We start from the raw sequence: 18,628 nt of genomic DNA, 5'->3' as shown, positions 1-18,628 counted from the left end.
ACTGTTTAGATATTCCATATTTAGACAAATAGATGCCAGATACTATACATATTTATGCTAGATACTATTTATCTCAGAAATATATATATATTTCTGAGGTAAATATATATGTATATGTCATATATATATATATATATATGACATGTGTGTAAACTAGGAAAATGTAAAATACCAATTTCAGCATAGCCCTTGCTTCAGGGAAGGAAGGAGAGAGATAGACAAAAAGAACCAAGGGGGCTCTCTGCTCCTCCTGTTCATCAGACAGCCTCTCTTCCTGCCCTGTGCTAGCAGCCATAACCCTGAGACACGATGGTGAAGGTTGGAGTGAACGGATTTGGCTGCATTGGGCACCTGGTCACCAGGGCTACTTTTAAACTCTGGCAAAGTGGATATTGTCATCATCAATGATCCCTTCATTGACCTCAACTACATGGTCTACATGTTCCAGTATGATTCTACTCATGGCAAGTTCAAAGGCACAGTCAAGGATGAGAACTGGAAGATTGTCATCAATGGAAAGTCCATCTCCATCTTCCAGGAGCGAGATCCTGCCAACATCAAATGGGGTGATGCTGGTGCTGAGTATGTTGTGGAGTCCACCGGTGTCTTCACTACCATGGAGAAGGCTGGGGCTCACTTGAAGGGTAGAGCCAAGAGGGTCATCATCTCTGCCCCTTCTGTGGATGCCCCCATGTTTGTGATGGGTGTGAACCATGACAAGTATGACAACTCCCTTAAGTTTGTCAGCAATGCCTCCTGCACCACCAACTGCTTGGCCCCCTTGGCCAAGGTCATCCATGACAACTTTGGCATTGTGGAAGGACTCATGAACACAGTCCATGCCATCACCACCAACCAGAAGACCCCTCTGGGAAGCTGTGGTGTGATGGCCAAGGGACTGCCCAGAACATCATCCCTGCTTCTACTGGTGCTGCCAAGGCTGTGGGCAAGGTCATCCCTGAGCTGAATGGGAAGCTCACTGGCATGACCTTCCATGCCCCCACCCCCAGTGTGTCAGTTGTGGATCTGACCTGTCGCCTGGAGAAAGCTGGCAAATATGATGATATCAAGAAGGTAGTGAAGCAGGCATCAGAGGGCCCCCTCAAGGGCATCCTGGGCTATACTGAGGACCAGGCTGTCTCCTGCAACTTTAACAGTGATACCCACTCCTCCACCCTTGATGCTGGGGCTAGCATTGCCCTCAATGACCATTTTGTCAAGCTCATTTCCTGGTATGACAATGAATTTGGCTACAGCAACAGGGTGGTGGACCTTATGGTCCACATGGCCTCCAAGGAGTAAGAGTCCTCTGTACCACCAGCCCCAGCAAGAGGAAGAGAGGCCCTCAGCTGCTGGAGAGTCCTTGCCCCAGAACAATCCCCCAACACACTGAGAATCTCGTGACCACCATTTCTATCCCAGACCCCCTGGAGAAGGGGAGGGGTGTAGGGAGCCCTACTTTGTCGTGTACCATCAATAAAGTTCACTGTACCCAGCCAAAAAAAAAAGAAAGAAAGAAAGAAAGAAAGAACAAAGGGGACTTTAATTTTATCCATAATGTTTATTTTATGTACAAACTAGAGGCCTGGTGCACAGATTCATGCACCAGTAGGGTCTGTCAGCCTAGCCTGCACCCTCTTGCAATCCAGGACCCCTCGGGGGATGTCAGATTGCTGGTTTCAGCCTAATCCCTGCAGGCCAGGCTGAGACCCCACCAGTGCATGAATCCATGCACTGGGCCTCTAGAATGCATATAAGATCTTTGGTTCATCTTTTCCCACCTTCCCTCTTTCCCCCTTCCCTCTGAGATTCATCAGTCTGTTACATGTTTCCATGCCTGTGCGTTGAGCATCTGCCCCCTGGTGGTCAGTGCACATCATAGCTACCAGTCAAATGGTCGAACAGTCACTTAGGCTTTTATAAATATACTAGAGGCCCAGTGCACAAAAATTTGTGCACTTGGGGGGAAGGGAGGGTCCCGCAGCCTGGCCTGTGCCCTCTCGCAGTCTGGGACCCCTCGGGAGATAACGCCCTGCTGGCTTAGGCCTGCTCTCAGTGGCAGAGGGCAGGCCCAATCCCTAGGTGCAGCCCCTGGTCAGACTCAGAGCAGGGCCGATTGGGGAGTTGGGGCACCGCCCTCTGTCATGCACAGAGCAGGGCAGATTGGGAGGTTGCGATGCCACCCTCAGTCATGCTCAGGTAGGGCCGATTAGGGGGTTGGGGCACCGCCCCCTGTCACACTCAAGGCAGGGTCTATGGGGAGGTTGCGGTGCCACCCCGTGTCACGCACAGAACAGGGCCAATCCGGGGGTTGGGGCGCTGCCCCCTGTCACGCACAGAGCAGGGCCAATCAGGGGGTTTGGGGTTCCTTACCCTGTCATGCACAGAGCAGGGTCAATCAGGGGGTTGGGGAGCTCCCCGCTCTCACGCACAGAGCAGGGCCCATCAGGGTGTTGGGGAGCTCCCCCCTGTCACGCACAGAGCAGGGCCCATCAGGGGGTTGAGGAGCTCCCCCCTGTCACTCACAGAGTAGGGCCGATAGGGGAGTTGGGGCACCGCCCCCTGTCACACACAGAGCAGGGCGGATCAGGGGGTTGGGGCGCCACCCTCTATCACCCACAGAGCAGGGCCGATCAGGGGGTTGGGGCGCCTTCCCCTGTCACGAACAGAGCAGGGCGGATAGGGAGGTTGTGGCCCACCCCCTGTCACACACAGAGCCGCAGAGCGATCAGGGGGTTTGGGCGCTGCCCCTTGTGATGCTGATCTTGGTGCCAGGAGGCCTCGTGGCTCCGCTGATCCCGGTGCTGGGAGCATATTACCCTTTTACTATATAGGATAGAGGCCTGGTGCATGGGTGGGGCTGGCTGGTTTGCCCTGAAGGGTGTCCTGGATCAGGGTGGGAGTCCCCACTGGGGTGCCTGGCCAGCCTGGGTGAGGGGATGATGGCTGTTTGCAGCTGGTCACATACCCTTCAGGGTGGGGGTCCCCACTGGGGTGCCTGGCCAGTCTGGGTGAGGGGCTGAGGGCTGTTTGCAGCTGGTCACACACCCTTCAGGGTGGGGGTCCCCACTGTGGTGCCTGGCCAGTCTGGGTGAGGGGCTGAGGGCTGAAGCTCCCAACTGCTCCTTTTTTTTTCTTTTTTTAAAATTCTGGGCCAGCTTTAGCTCTGGCTCCAGCTCTGAGGCCTCTGCTGCTGAAAGCAGGTATCTGGTTTGTTTGGGTTCTATAATCAAAACAATGTATGACTCCAGCTCTGAGATCCCAGCTGGCTGAAAGCAGGTTTCTGGGGTTTTGTTTAGCTTCTATATTTGTTACAATGTTTCAAACTGCAGGCTCAGAGGCCAGCAAGGCAGGCGGAGAACATTGGTTTCCTCCATCACTGAAGCAAGCAAGCCTCATGTTAGTTTCAAGCTGCCTGGCTGCCGGCTGCCATCTTGGCTGGCAGTTAATTTGCATATCGCCCTGATTAGCCAATGGGAAGGGTAGTGGTCGTACGCTAATTACCATGTTTCTCTTTTATTAGATAGGATATAGATAAGAAACAAACATGACAAAATGTTAACATTTGTTAATTTCTGGCACTGGGTGCATAGATGTGTTTATTTCATTATTTTCTGTTTGTATGTGTTATTTAAGCTTTTCAAAATTACGAAAAAATATTCATTTAAAAATGGAGCATTATGGCATAGATGAGTAAAATCATAAGCTTCAAAGATAGACCAGGTCTGAATACCAGTTCTGTCAATTTAAATGCTGTTGAAGATCTCTATACTACAGGATTTCTCTGTGCCTTTTTAAAAATATATATTTTATTGATTTTTTTACAGAGAGGAAGGGAGGAGGATAGAGAGTTAGAAACAGCAATGAGAGAGAAACATCAATCAGCTGCCTCCTGCACACCCCCTACTGGGGATGTGCCTGCAACCAAGGTAACATGCCCTTGACCAGAATCGCACCTGGGACCTTTCAGTCCACAGGCCGACGCTCTACCCACTAAGCCAAACCGGTTAGGGCTCTCAGTGCCTTTAATAGGCTGATGTGTATTATGGACCATTAGGAGAAGAACATAGCATTTAGAATTTCCCAAACTTATTTGCCCATAGAATGAGAGTTTCTTAGAATGGTTTGTTAAAGGCCCCTTTTAGAGATAATCCATATTTAAAGGGTAACTTGATCAATTGTCTTCAGACTGGAAAGAGTCACCCTTCTCCTCTTTTCTACTTAATTAGACTGTGTGTCCTTCCTACTCCCACTATATCCAAGCCCCCTCTCTTTGAAAAGGCATGAATTCACCTTCCTTTTTCTCTTCAGCAAGTGGCTGTTCAGAAGACAGATTCTTTTGAGTAGCCCAGAGTTGAGATAGGCTCTGTCAAGAGCAGCAGGGCTCATTTGATGCAGGCAATTTCCAAGGTCTTTTAAAAAAAATTCTATTTATTTTTCAGTAACATTGGTCATTTCCAGCTTTGGGCAATGGGTGGGCACAACGTTAAGCCCAATTCCCTCTCAGTTACTCACAAATCTATTTTTATTGTATTTTGTTCAGGGTCCATATTTCATTTCAGCATGAGGGATCTGCTTGGCTCAAGACTCCTGAAGAGTATCTTAAACTATCATTTTCCACAAACCTGCAGGTGGCTTGCCTATTCCTTAGGAATTTTTATCAGAGACACATGGCACACACAAGATATTCTCTCATTCTTACCCCTCCAGCTCACCAAATCTATAGGTCAATTGTTCAAAGATGGGATTTTTATGAGTCAATGAACTTGTTTCATTTTACTCAAGGCTTACAGATTTCTGACACAATGCTTGTTTTAGCCTTGGGTGTAATCTTCAAACTGGGCCTGAGGCTGTAGCCTGCCTATTGGGAATTAAGTTCTATTCCAGGTTCTGCCTCTGACCTTGGTATCCATTTGACCTTGGGTAAATTCAGATCTCCTGGAGGGCAAGCCATCCAGACAGAGAACATTTAGGCATGGTTTACCTTGGATTTGAAATGTTTCCCCTAGTAATTTATGTCTCTAATATGGTCTTATTTTATATAACCCCAAATAAAGCCTTGTTTGTTTCCCTTGGCCTCTTCGAAATCACCAGAACTGCTTGTTCCATATAGTCAAGTTTTGCAAAATTCCCCAGGATGTATCCCCTTGTATGTACCAAAGCCAGCTCTGATTTATCCATAGTTTAGAAATCTTCTGGGATTTCAGAGCTTGCATTCTCATAATAAAATGTGCCAAAACTGATAGATAGAACATATAAATCATCTTTTCAAAACAGAAAGGGCCCCTGTACTTACTTGTTTGAAGTTGGGCTTTGAGCTCTAGGTATTTTTCTGTATTGGTAAGAGAGCATGGCATGAACTATATTAGGGCTTGGAATTACAATGACCAGGCCAAGTCACTTCTTCACTGGGGGTATATTATAACCCACAAAATGCCAAGTCCTTAGTTGCAAAAGCCATTGTTAAACCCTTTGTCTTTTTAAATTAATTTGTCTAGTCGGGCCATATCCTGAACAACATATTGGGCCATGTCAAAGACAAGCATGTGTTTATGTTTACCAATTAACTCACACATAATTTTCATTGCACCTGTTTCATAAAACAAGTACTTTGCTATAGAGAAGAAAAGTAAATGATAAAAACCCAGTCTCTGCATTTTAGGTCCTTCCAGTATGTTGGAGAAACTTAACCACAGGAGAAAAATAGATTATTATTTAATATTATTTAGTACTGAAGAAAACAGATTTAGTCAGACATCTGAAGGTCCAATCTGACTGTCCCTATAGACTATAGATGAAAAAAAAAGTAGAGTTATTCTGTGGTAAAAATCCATTAACCATAGCTTAAAAAAATTTAAAACAGTATTGTCTGGCATGTATGTCTGTGTGTTTCTCCCCCCCACCATCAGTTTCCTTTGTTTAAGAAGAATATTTCTAAACTTTATAACATACATTGTAAGCAAGTTACCAAATTTTTGCTTGTGAGTGAGATTTAAAAAAATATTTTATTAACTTTCTTGGGGAAACATTGATTAATAAAATTATGTGGGTTTCAGGTGTACAATTCTATACTACATCACCTGTATATTGTATTGTGTGTTTACCACGCCAACTTGAGTCTCCTCCAATCACCATTTATCCCCCCTTGGCCTTCTTCTACTTTTCCCCATCCCCCTTTTTCCTCTGGATTGTGTACTTCTGAGTGAGTATTTTGGACCATCAGGATACTTCCTCAGGACCTGGACAACTATCCATAGAAAGTGTGGATGCCTTGACATTCTCCTAAATGTTGGGGTAGATGAGTGACCCAGGACCCTGAGAAGGAGGAGAAGAATGGCTAATATCCTGGCTTTCCTCGTTATAGTCTTTGACCTGATGTCCCTCAGTTGGATTATCTGTTCTCTGAAAACTCAAATATATTTGTGCCTTGGCTTGTTCTGGAGAAATGCTTCTGAGATTCTTAATGCATTGTGGCGGGCTCCATCATGGCCACCTTCAAAGACTCCATTCTTGTTCAATCTTGGATGACTTTCTTACTCTAGGCCCAAGTGACCAAATTCATTATTGATGTCCTGGCAGGCACACTGCTCACATTCTTCCAGGTTAAATAGGATTTAAATGTAATCATTCAAGTTTTCAATTTTCTTTGAATCAGAGGGCACATGTTTCTGCTCCATGGAGATGGGGGCCCTGTAGAGACTCAAGAGTGACAGGAAAGTTAAAAACGTCTCATATCCCCCTTTCCTCTTTGATTAATAAAATTATATGGGTTTTGATTCTTCTGAAGCTGTTAATAAAAAACAACTTGGACTGTGTTGGGAGGTCCACTCCTCACCTCAGATGTCAAGGTTTTTACTTAAAGCAATAATTCTTAGATAAATATAATTCAGAATTGTGTATATATAGTCTGTTGATGTGGAGAATTTCAGATAATGCAAATAGTAAATGATATTTCCCTCAATCCAAATATTTTAGGTGAATGTATTTTTTTTAATTGGCTGAAATCATGTAGATTAAGAACTCAGTGAGCCACAGTTCTTTGTATAAATACAGGGTGTATAAAACTTTTATTAAGGGTTATTAATCATAAATAATCCACCATTGGAGTTTTAATTCATTGTTATTCCAGTTTCTTGTAGAAAGAATTTAGCAAAGTATTTTGTGCTCCTTCTTTTACCTCATTATGTTCTCAGAAGCAGCTGCTGTTGCCTTGGCCACAGTACAGCATTTATTTGCTGATTTTGGGACATTTATGTCCAAAGTTGGCTGAGCTGTGGAGATGCTGATTTTCTTGGAATACAAGGCTACAGGCCATGGGTCTGGGCCTATGCACACCCGTGAGCATAATACCCTTGCTCATCTGTAAGCATAGACCCCTGGTTTTCCACTGACAACGGCTTAAACCCAGGGGAGGTCCTGGTGGCTTTAAGTATAATTCAGATGGATAGACTAAGACCAGGCCCATGAAACAAGGGACTTCTCCAAAGATCTACCTACAGATGCTTACTTTGTCTGACCAGCTTTGGGGCTTAACTGGGGAAAGAAGGAGGTTAAATGAACATTTCTGGAATTCTCCATTCTTAAGAGTTTTAACTCAAACCCAATCCACTCCCAGAGACTAACTGTTAGCACTCTTAGTTCAAGAGCAAAGTGCTTCCTGTGCCCCCTGCCTTGAGCAAATTGCCATGATTCCACCTTATGCTCCTGAGAACCCTGCTGAAGGAGAGAACCCTGAGGAGAGAACTCTGCAATTTATATGATTCAAGTCTGTTTTCAAGCCTTCAATGGCTCATGCTCTGAAATTTCCTCTGTGACCTAGTAGTCCCTGTCTACCACTCCCATCTTACCTCTTACCACCCTTTGCCTTGTACTTTATATTCCAGCAATTCCAAACCACCAGAAATCCCCATTCTTCACAAATAAATGATGCTCTTTCTTGCCTCTCTGTTTTTGTTTAAGTGTTCCTTCTACCTCAAGCACCTCAAACTCGTGGCCAGCGGGCCGCATGTGTAGCCTGCCAGCCAGGAGTTTGACATGCTTGTTCTACCTGAAATGCCCTCTTCCCAGTAACTGCTCATAACCGCCCCCCTTTGTCCATTGTTTTCCTGTGAAGACCTGACATAGGTGTCATTTCAAAAAAAAAAGTCCTCTCCAAGTCTGGTCAATCCAGCCTTGTACATATATGACCTTGCTTCATAACCATCTCCCTCATTTAGACCATGAGTTTCTCCAGAGCATAAAACAAGTCTCTTTTATCTTTATTTTTCTGATGCCTGCCTGATTCAAAGACTGGAGCACAGTGGGCACTCAAAATAAATGCTGAATAAACTGACTGGATAAATAGGGCTCCTAGGTGGGTAGAAGAGGATGCTTTTTGGTTGAGTTTTATTCAGTGGTGGGCAGAGAATAAACAACATCACAATAATAATAATAGTCATGTTCTATTTGAACAGCTATTATTTGAGAAGTATTTAAATATGTGTAACCCATACAAAAATACCATGAGGTAGATACTATGATTATCCCTATTAAAAGGTAAGGGGATGATTATGATAATTATAATTATAATAGCAATAACAAAGAATTTAAAATTAAAAAATAAGAGAACCATATAAAAGAGAAAGTAAGTTACTTTTTTAAGGCCACACATAGTCACAAAAGGTAGAGCTATGCAATGCCAATTGTAATATGATGACTCATTGACATCTTATTAGTTGTAGGGGGATGTAGAAACGGGCATGTTGGAGACCAATTGAAATTCCCCCAAATGGAATTAGAGCTTGAATTACTCTGCTGGGAAAATTCTAAAAGCAGTAAAATCAAGAAATACTTCGTTCAGTCTGGAACTGGCAGTCTGTGTACACATGGGCTCCAAAGACAGGAACAGCTTGTTAATCTGGCCTTTAACTACCAGAAACTTCTATTAACAATTATTGCTGGGAAGAGTTATTGATGCATGATGATGGCCCTAGTTGCTTAGTCATTAAGTGCCTTCTGAATCATCAGAGAAATTTGAAATTATGTTTAGCCTAAGTTTGGTATTAAGTCTGTTTTATTGTCTTCGAAATCTTTGGATGTTAGTACTCTCTAAATAACAAAGGTACATTAAACTATCTTGAAGAGACAATTTATCATTTCAAATATGGTTAGTTTTCTTTAAAAGATATGTGGGTATTGATCTAATTTCTAAAATTCAAATTCATGAGAAAATATCAATTCATAGTAGCTTTTGGTTACTATATACTTTCTGGTTAATAGTTATAATTTGCTCATTAATAAGTATTTACCAAGCACCCACCTTGTGGACAGGCACTATGTTTTGTACTGGAGGTACAGGTGTGGTTAAAACAAATATAGTCCCTGCCCTCTATAAATCCATGAATATTTTTGATGCTAAAGAACGGAATTCTGATTCTCAAAGATGGATGCTATCATGGGTAAAACTAAGGCTCCAAGGTTGAATTAAATAAATGGTACAACTGAAGTAAAAGCAAACTGCTATGTACAGAAAATGACTGAGACAAGAAAGTGTGGTGATTTCTTGGGGATAAATAAGGAAGCAGGACAAAATGTTAGACAAGCTTTGGTCAGATTGTTGGGGCTTAAGAAGTTTGCATATGATCCTGTAGAATGGATGGTAAATAGACTTCCATCTGTGTGCCAATACATTGGTAGTGTCTGCTTGGAGCACCATTTGAGGAGCCTTTTAAATTCCCTTCTGCATTTCAGAGGAAGTGCTATGAATGATTTTTGAGGTCCACTAGTGGTGTTGGGAGAGAAATGACAATTCCAGTGCAATGAGTACATTTGCCATCCCATCTGTGGAAAATAGAAAACCATCAATAAGTCAATCAATCATTGAATATTTATCATCTCCTATAACTTGGATAAAGTATTGCCCATAATCCAGCTTGGTACCATGGGAAAATAAAAAAGGTCTCCAAATGTCTAATGTCTAAGTGTCTATTATAGTTCATATTTCCCTTACAATATAGCTGTGAAGAAGTATATCCATAGCATAGCCTGATTACATTACAAGCTCAAGAAGAAATGAAATTCTTACTTTTCTTTATGCATTAGGCTTTGTTGTATGGAAATATGTTGGTATCCTTCAGGACTATACAGAGATAAGGATAGTGACTTAGAGATAGCTCTTGCATCATCTCCTAAATGTCTGGTGACAAGACACAATCAGGACACTGGAGAGGGAGGCCAACAGCCTGAAACTAGCATCCAAGCAGGCCCTCAGCAGAGTGCTGGTCAAGCAAAGGGCACATGAAGAGGTGTGGGCTATGAACTGAGGTTTTAGGTCTCCAATTCCCTTCTCACTAAGAACCTTCAAGTCAAGGATCCAAAACTTGAATTAGCTCTGGCCGTGAATTGGAAGTACACTTAGACCACTGGAGAGCTGAGATTTGTTTGCTTTAAAGTTTCCTCCAAGACATATTTAAAGGCAGATGTAAACATATATGTTCTCATTCCAACAACTCCTAGATCCTTGTGTTCCCTGATGTTTCCACTGCTTTCCTAGGATGTCTTTAGCAACATAATCTTTACTTTGCTGAAGGAGAGGGGCCTTGGCTTGTATGTTTTCCCACCACCCTGTGAGTTATTATGTCTGTTTTCCTGAAATGGCTTGCTCCCACTTGTTTATTTATGATGGTCCTTGTGGTCAGCTGCAAGCTTAGTTTGCAGTTTTGGGGTAACATTTATTGTTTTCATCTGATTAAAGGAAAATGCATGCCAACGGTTGAAAAACTGAAAAATACAGGGAAGTATAAAAATGAAAATTTAAATCACTCATAATTCCATCACCCAGAGTTAATTACTGCTGACATTTAGAATCAGGCTGTTTTTGTATGCATATATATGGTAAGCATGTCTCCAAGTCTTTCTAAACAAAAATTTAATAGCTGTATAATTTTGGTTGATTCTAACTTTTTAAAAACCATTGTAACTAGCATAGGCACCTAAGCCTTTGTCCATATTTCTCATTATTTCTTTAGGAATAGATTCCCATAAAAGAAACTAGAGTCTCCATTGTATAAAAATTTTTAATGACTCCATATACAAATATACCAATTTTAATCTCCACAAGCATGATAATACTAATATTATTTTACTATACCCTTGCAATCATTGTATATTACTAATTTCAAGTTGATAATTTGGTAGAACAAAAGTTGCATATTCTTATTTTCAATCCAATTTCTTGAATCGCTAGTGAATTTTATAACCTTTGATGAGGAAGTTATTCCAAAAGTCCTTATCCTTATTTTTCTGTATTTATGTTTATGTATGTTCCACTGATGTTAAGTTCCTGGCTTTCCTAAGTAGGGCCTCTGTACCTTTTTTTTGATCCATAAGTCATAGTAACCCTCTGCGCTACTGCCGGGGTGTTATCCTGCATCTAGAAGGGTTCAGGAATCTGGAGAAGGGCTGCGAGTAAATTAATAAAGAGACTAGACATGAAATATAAAATTGGAATACATGGGGGAGCCAGATGGAGCTTAGCTTTAGTAACTAAGTTCTCCCTGAATCTCCAGACCCAGGGGTTTTTATTCACACATTTTTGCCCTAAAGCAAAGCAAACACACATATCATATCAAAGGTAAAGTTTGGTAAGTAGTAAAGTATCAGGTTGGGGGAACTGCCTTTGGCTGTTCAGCTGTTTGGCCAGCATCAGGTAACAACATGTAGATTTTCAGGTTTGAGGAAATGCCCTCAGCTGTCTGGCAGCAGGCAATAATATGTATCTTCAGCCCTGCTGAAGCCTCAAGGTTCACCAACATTTTGGTGAACTTCTTGCATTTATGACCTGCTGGAATTAGCTTCCAGCACACTACATAGTTTCTCTTCACTCAATAATCATGTGCTCATAAACTATTTATTGAATCTAGAGATAGGTAAATGAAAATTGAAGGTCCCTAACTTCTAGAATCTCAAAGCCTATACCCACACATAACATGGAAATAAAATAGTGTTTTGATGCTATGCGGTCAATATTTATTGATTACCATCTACAGGGTGGGGCAAAAGTACATCTACAGTTGTGAGTACACAGAACACAGAGTTTATTCGTACATTATTATTTATTAATTATTGCATTATTTTCCATGTGAACAACTGCAAACCTACTTACTTTTGCCCCACTCTGTATGTGTCATGGATTAGGCTAAGCATTAAGAATACAAAAAAAAATGAGCAAGATAGACATAGTTCTTTCCTTAACAAAGCTTAGACTATTGTTACTATAAAGAAGAGCATAAAGGTTACTATAATTCAGTAGGGTAAGTTGAAAGCAGCTTTAGATAGTGGCTAAGGACATGGCTCTGAAACCAGATAGTCTGGGTCAAAGGTTGGTTCAACCACTATTTAACTGTATTCTGTGTTTATGGGCAGGTAAATTTGCCATCCAGTTATTCAGTTTCCTCGCTGGGAAAATAGGGGCAATAATAGGATTACTTCATAGAATCTCACAAAACATTTACTGCAAGGCCTAGTATGTAGTGCGTGCTCAATACATCTCATTTTACTTTAAGAGCTGTGATATGGAAAGCACAGTTTGTATTTGAAAGTTGTAAAAGGGGCTCTTAATCTAGACTTATGGAGCACAGGCAGTTGTGGATGCTCTTTTTAGAGGAAGGAATAGTTAACTTGAGAAATGAGTGGGTAATATGGTCTATTTGGGAGAGTGCAATGGAGTTTCTATGTATGTAAGGATATGGTTCCCATGAAGATGTAATGACATGTGAAAAATCCAAGAAAACAGAAAGTTAATGACTTTCATAGAACAAAGTGAAGTTCATTAAGACCTAAATAAAGAGTTTAAGGGTCTTTCCGTTATCTCTTGCTGTGTAAAAAACCACCTCAAAATTTAGGTGCTTTAAAATACTAATGTTAGAACAAGAATTTAAATAACTGTGACATTTTCGTGAGAAACGACAGAAATTAGAAGGGAATGGAACATCTTTAGAGTGCTGAAAGAAAACTATCAACCAAGAATTTGATATCCAGCAAAAATATCCTTTAGTAATGAAAACATAATAAAAGCTTTCTCAGACGAAGAAAATTGAGAGAATTAGTCACCAGAAGATCTACTTTAAAATAAATGCTGAAGTAAGTTTTTCAGAAAGGAAAATTATACCAGAAATGTGAACCTTCAGGAATGAAGAAAGAGCAACAGAAATGGCAAATAGCTGGGTAAAAATAATACACATTTTTTTTCACATCTTAAAATTCTTTGAAAAGTGGTATGACTGTTGAAAGGAAAATTTATAACACTGTCTGATGAAATTTTTAATATATTTAGATATAATACATGTGACAACTATACATGAAAAAGGAGACTAAAGAGATGTATTTGTCTGTAAGGCTTATATGTTTACTTGAAGTTGAAAAATGTTAACTCTAAACATACCATGGGAGGCTATGTATGAATATTATAATCTACAGAACAACCATTAAAAAGTACAGAGAGACATGTTTAGGAAGGAGATAGAGAAATAAAGATGAAATAATAAAAACATTCAGATTTTAAAAAGGCAAGAAAAGGGAAACATATAAAAACAAAAAACTAGAAGGGACTAACAGGAAATAATAAAATGGGAAACATAAATCCAACCATTTAAATAATTGTGTTAAATCTAAATCAATTACAGGATAGAGATGGATTTAATAAAAACACATAACCATATGCTGTCTACAAGAAATGCACTTTAAATATAATAGGTTAAAAATAAAAGGGTAGAAAATATACACTATACAAACACCAATTAAAAAGAGAGCTGAATGACTATGTTAATATCAGATGAAGTAGACTCAAAAGAAGGAAAATGACTAGGGAATAAAGAGGGACTTTACATAATGAAAAAAGGGTCAGTTTGCCAAGAAGACATAACAATTCTAAATGTACAAACACCAAATAACAGAGCTTTAAAATACATGAAGCAAAAACAAAGAGAACTAAAAGGAAAGATAAAAACAATATCTCTAAGGTTCATTATTGAATGCCTACTTGTGCCATACACTGTTCTAGGTACTTGGGCTATATTATCGGATAAAAATACACCTTTTCTGTGTGGGCTTTATATTCTTTCTAGCTGGGGGGTGGCAGAAAAGCCAAAAGCAAGTGATGTAATACGGCAGGAAGTGAAAAGTATTTGATTATATATGTATATATGAAAGTGTTGGTCAGGGTAAGGAGATATCAGGGGTGATCATGAGGCAGAATTTTAAAATGAAGTATGGTGATTAGAGAAGGCCTCATATAAGAAGTAACATTTCAGCAAAGGCTTGGGGAGATGGCAAAGCTACCAACAGTGACTTCTTTCTTTCATTAAGATCTAATGTATCCTCTCCCCTAGTATACTTGTCTTGACTCCATTTTTGGTAATTGTACTGTATTACAAATTAGAATTTCTTTCCTCACTCTCCCACTTTTTCCTACTTACTTGGGTGCACTTACAGTGTAGGTGCATCTTTTCATGTTTCTGTGGCCTTCAGAGCACCCCTGCACTATAGAATTTGCCTCGGAGTGTGTAACTGCCTCTTTTCTTGGCTGTTTTTTCCAGCTGGATTAAATTCCTCAAGGATTTTGACTACCCCAATTATTTTTTTTATTTCCAATGCCTGCAGCATGCCTGGCACAAAAAGAGGTACCTAATAAATATGTCTTTAAAGAATGGAATGGATCTAATATTAGAAAGACTTTCTCATTGATAAGGAACCCTGAGATTTGAAATTAGCTCTGATCATGGGTTTTGATGGGAGGTGAGCAGTTTATCTGATGTCATTATCATCTCTTTGTCCTCTTCATCTGGTTTTGCCACTTCTCTGGGATCAGTTTTGAAAGTGCAGTTAAGAAGTAATATGAGTCTATGCCTGTATGTAAAAGGCCCATTGTTGTGTGTGAGTATCTCCAAGCTAGAAGTAGATAACTTCTTTGGAAAGAAAGAGAATGAATATAATAGTTTAATCTGAATGCCTTGAGTACTGAAGTCTTAAGCACTTTATAAATCCTTAGTTAGATAAGAGGTAGGCTAGACCAGTTAAAAATTAGAAACACTTTTAAAACTAAAGTAGGCAGGGAATTTTTTTTTTTATTTTGTGTGTTTTTTGAGGGGGAACTCAAAATAAACTCTTCAGGAATGATTGAGCTACTCAGGGTACATAGATTTATGCTTTGTGTTTTGACCTTCAATAATAGAAATTTAACAGTGCTATCAAATGACAATTAAAACACTTACACATACACACATGCACACATACATACACTAAAGACTGGGGAAGAAAGTATGAAAGCAGGGCAGCTTGAGTGATGGCTACCACAAGTAAGTATACTAAGCAGAGTAATTGGCTGATGACCAATCCAATATCTGTTAGCAGAGCATTTTATAGCTTTTGAGAATTTATCTCCGAGGAATTCATGAGAGGCATTTCTCTTGGAGGAACAGATTGTATGCTCTGAGTACCCTTAGTCTTGTCATAATCCCAAAGGGATAAAAGAAAGATGGATGAATGAAAGATCTTGGAGCTCCACATAACATGATTCTTCTGAACAATGGTCCAAAGAATCATTTCCAAGATGAATATTTGAACACTGGTTCCTGTGACCTTAATGGAGTTTTCACATCAGTGATCATGATATCCATTAATTCAACTAAGCAATTTATACTGAGTACTCTGTGTTACTAGGCACAAGGGACTGAGAAACACAGTGATGAACAAGGCACATCCCTCTCTTCTCGGAACTTATACTTACAATATAATGTAGAAAGTGCTAGGATAAGGATATGAGCATAGTGTTTGGGGAACCACTTTGGGGTCAGGGAGCTAGGGAAGACTTCCGAAAAGAAGCAACACATGAGCTGTGTTTTCAAGAATATGTAGGGTTTGGCCAAGGGAAAAAAATGGCAGGAGGGTTGGTAATGGCATTCTAGACTGAAGCTGCCTACCCAAGGGCACAGAATGGTGAAAAGATCTGTCTTGATCAAAGAGTGATATGATATTAATAATGCCTCAAGACAGCCCTAGCCATTTTGGCTCAGTGGATAGAGTGTCAGACTGTGGACTGAAGAGTCCCAGGTTCTATTCTGGTCAAGGGCACATGTCCGGGTTGCAGGCTCAATCCCCAAGGGGAAGGGGGGAGGCTGCAGGAGGCAGCCAATTAATCAATGATTTTCTCTCATCTGATGTTTCTATGTTTCTTTCCCTCTCTGAAATATATATATGTATATATATATATATACATATATATATATATATATTTTCTTAAGACAAATATGTGTGGAGAAAGGAAAAGGGAGATGGGAAAAGAACAATAAATTTGAGGTCCAAGGGGGTGGAAATTATGATTGAGGAAGTCATTTCAACAACCAAGGAGTTTGAAATTGTAAATGCTTTTGAGTCACTCTCATAATGACAGCAACCAGTTATTGAGCACTCATTTCTTTAAGTTAGGGAAGAGTTAGATATGAAGATGGAAGAATGCAACAGACAGGGAGAGGAGGGTATCAGAGGCCTGGAATCAGGCAGGGTCTGATATCCACAACCTGAAAGGTATTTGCAGAAGGGTGTGGTACAGAATTATCAGTATTTCCATTGTGAGTGGATGGGTCAGCAAATACAAGTGGGATAGTCAGGGGCTTTATGGGGCAATCATAAAGAATGAGGCTGGGGTTCTACTGTAAAATTTTAATGTAGCCCCTTAGTCCTGCCAGGGAGCAAGTTCCAGTTCCTTTGAAAAGGAATTTGCACTTGACTGGTGTAGCTCAGTGGTTGAGCATTGACCTATGAACCAGGAAGTCATAGTTCAATTTCCAGTCAGGGCACATGCCTGGGTTGTGGGCTCAGTCCCCAGTAGGGAGCATGAGGGAGGCAGCCATTTGGTGATTCTCTCTCATCATTGATGTTTCTATCTCCCTCTGCTTTCCTCTCTCTGAAATCAATAAAAACATTTTTTTTTAAAAAGGAATTTGCATCTGATACCTGACAATCATTAAAAGTCCTCATCTCTGATGGGGAGGGAGGGAGTGGTAGAGGTAAAAAAAACTAATAAAGAATAAATTAAAAATTATCTGATCATCTCATTGGCATATTGTGCTCTCTGGTGCAGATCTCAAGCCTTATACATCCTAATGTTGACAAACGCCAGTCTTGTGTGTCACCACCCTCCTCCCTCAAATTCCCCCAGATGGAGGTAGGAGGATGGAAACCACTGGGGCAGCGCTTCTTCAACTGTGGTCAGTGGGATGCTGGGAATTCTTAGGTTACAAGAGAATTTTTCATTGTTTCCTTTATTCAAGCATAATCTTGGGAAAAACAGTTTTACCAGTTATAAGGAAAAATATCATTTTAAAATTGAAAAATCAAAACTTTGCTTATAGGATAAGAGTTTTCTCAAAACAGAATTCTTAAAACCGAAGCCCATAGATTCTGAGGATCCTAAAATGCATTAGTGACTATCAGAGATAATTTTTCCCTTAAAAGAGAAGTCAGCAAACTATGGGCCCAGGTAAAATCCAACTCTCTACCCATTTTTATAAATTCAGTTTTATTGGAGCTCAGCCACAGCTGTTTGTGCATGTATTGTCTGTGGTTACTTTCTGGCTACGAAAACGGATTGTGCAGCTCACAACACCTAAAATCTTCACTATTTGTCCCTTTACAAAGAAATGAGCCAGTCCATGCCTTAAAGATGCTTTACATCCCTCAAGTTTGAACAACACTAATCCAGGCATCAGAAGTTTATTAACTACCCTAACCGGTTTGGCTCAGTGGACAGAGCATCAGCCTGCGGACTGAAGGGTTCCAGGTTTGATTCCGATCAAGGGCATGTACCTTGGTTGCAGGTACATCCCCAGTAGGGGGTGTGCAGGAGGCAGCTGATTGATGTTTCTAACTCTCTATTCCTCTCCCTTCCTCTCTGTAGAAAATCAATAAAATATATTTTTTTAAAAGAAGTTTATTAACTAATTTGAATTAGAGGTATGTAGCTTTCAAGGGGGAGGTCTGTCATAAAAATTTACATTTATCATAATTTTGTCCTCATCCACTGTGCATGCATTTTTCTATGCATGATAAAAGAGAAGAATTATTAAAGTACTTGTGACTTATTTGTGCAGAAATTCTTAGTAGACTGCAATATGGCTGCTTAGTGACATTTTGGGATATTGTTTGGGCTTTAAATAATGACATAAATGTATTATTTTTATTATTCTTCTCATTTAAAATAAGGGGACCGTAGGCTTCCACTGTCTGAACATCTGCTATCCAACAGACTTTTAGGAATGCATTAAATTCCAGTGAAGAGGTAGGCTTATACTCTCCTCTTGGGAACTGAATTTCTATCTTATTCTCGAATGTGAGCCTCTCTCTTGCTAACCAGCCACACCGCAGGGCTTGCATTGTTGCCAATAGCCTCCCAAGAAGTAGAATCATTGTGTCTGGTGGGTGGCCTCTGTTCTCCAGGTGCCAGCTGCCTCTGCCTGCCTGCCTGTCTACTCACTCTTGTATTCTGCTAATTCTCTCCTTCCTGCTCCAAATGGGTCTACTTTGTTTTTTATTTATTTATTTATTTTTAATATATTTTATTGATTTTTTACAGAGAGGAAGGGAGAGGGATAGA

The 18,628-nt window shown here is 40.4% G+C and overlaps 1 pseudogene; it reads left to right on the top strand.

The window, feature by feature from the left end:
* The first annotated feature begins 309 nt into the window (after window positions 1-309).
* LOC132227106 (glyceraldehyde-3-phosphate dehydrogenase-like) lies at window positions 310-1,492 on the top strand (annotated as a pseudogene).
* The last annotated feature ends 17,136 nt before the right edge of the window (window positions 1,493-18,628 follow it).

This window comes from Myotis daubentonii, chromosome 2 (assembly GCF_963259705.1).
Source record: "Myotis daubentonii chromosome 2, mMyoDau2.1, whole genome shotgun sequence".
In the NCBI taxonomy this organism is placed as follows: Eukaryota; Metazoa; Chordata; class Mammalia; order Chiroptera; family Vespertilionidae; genus Myotis; species Myotis daubentonii.
The sequence above is the reverse complement of the archived record's forward strand: the minus strand, read 5'-3'. Positions and strand labels throughout refer to the sequence as shown.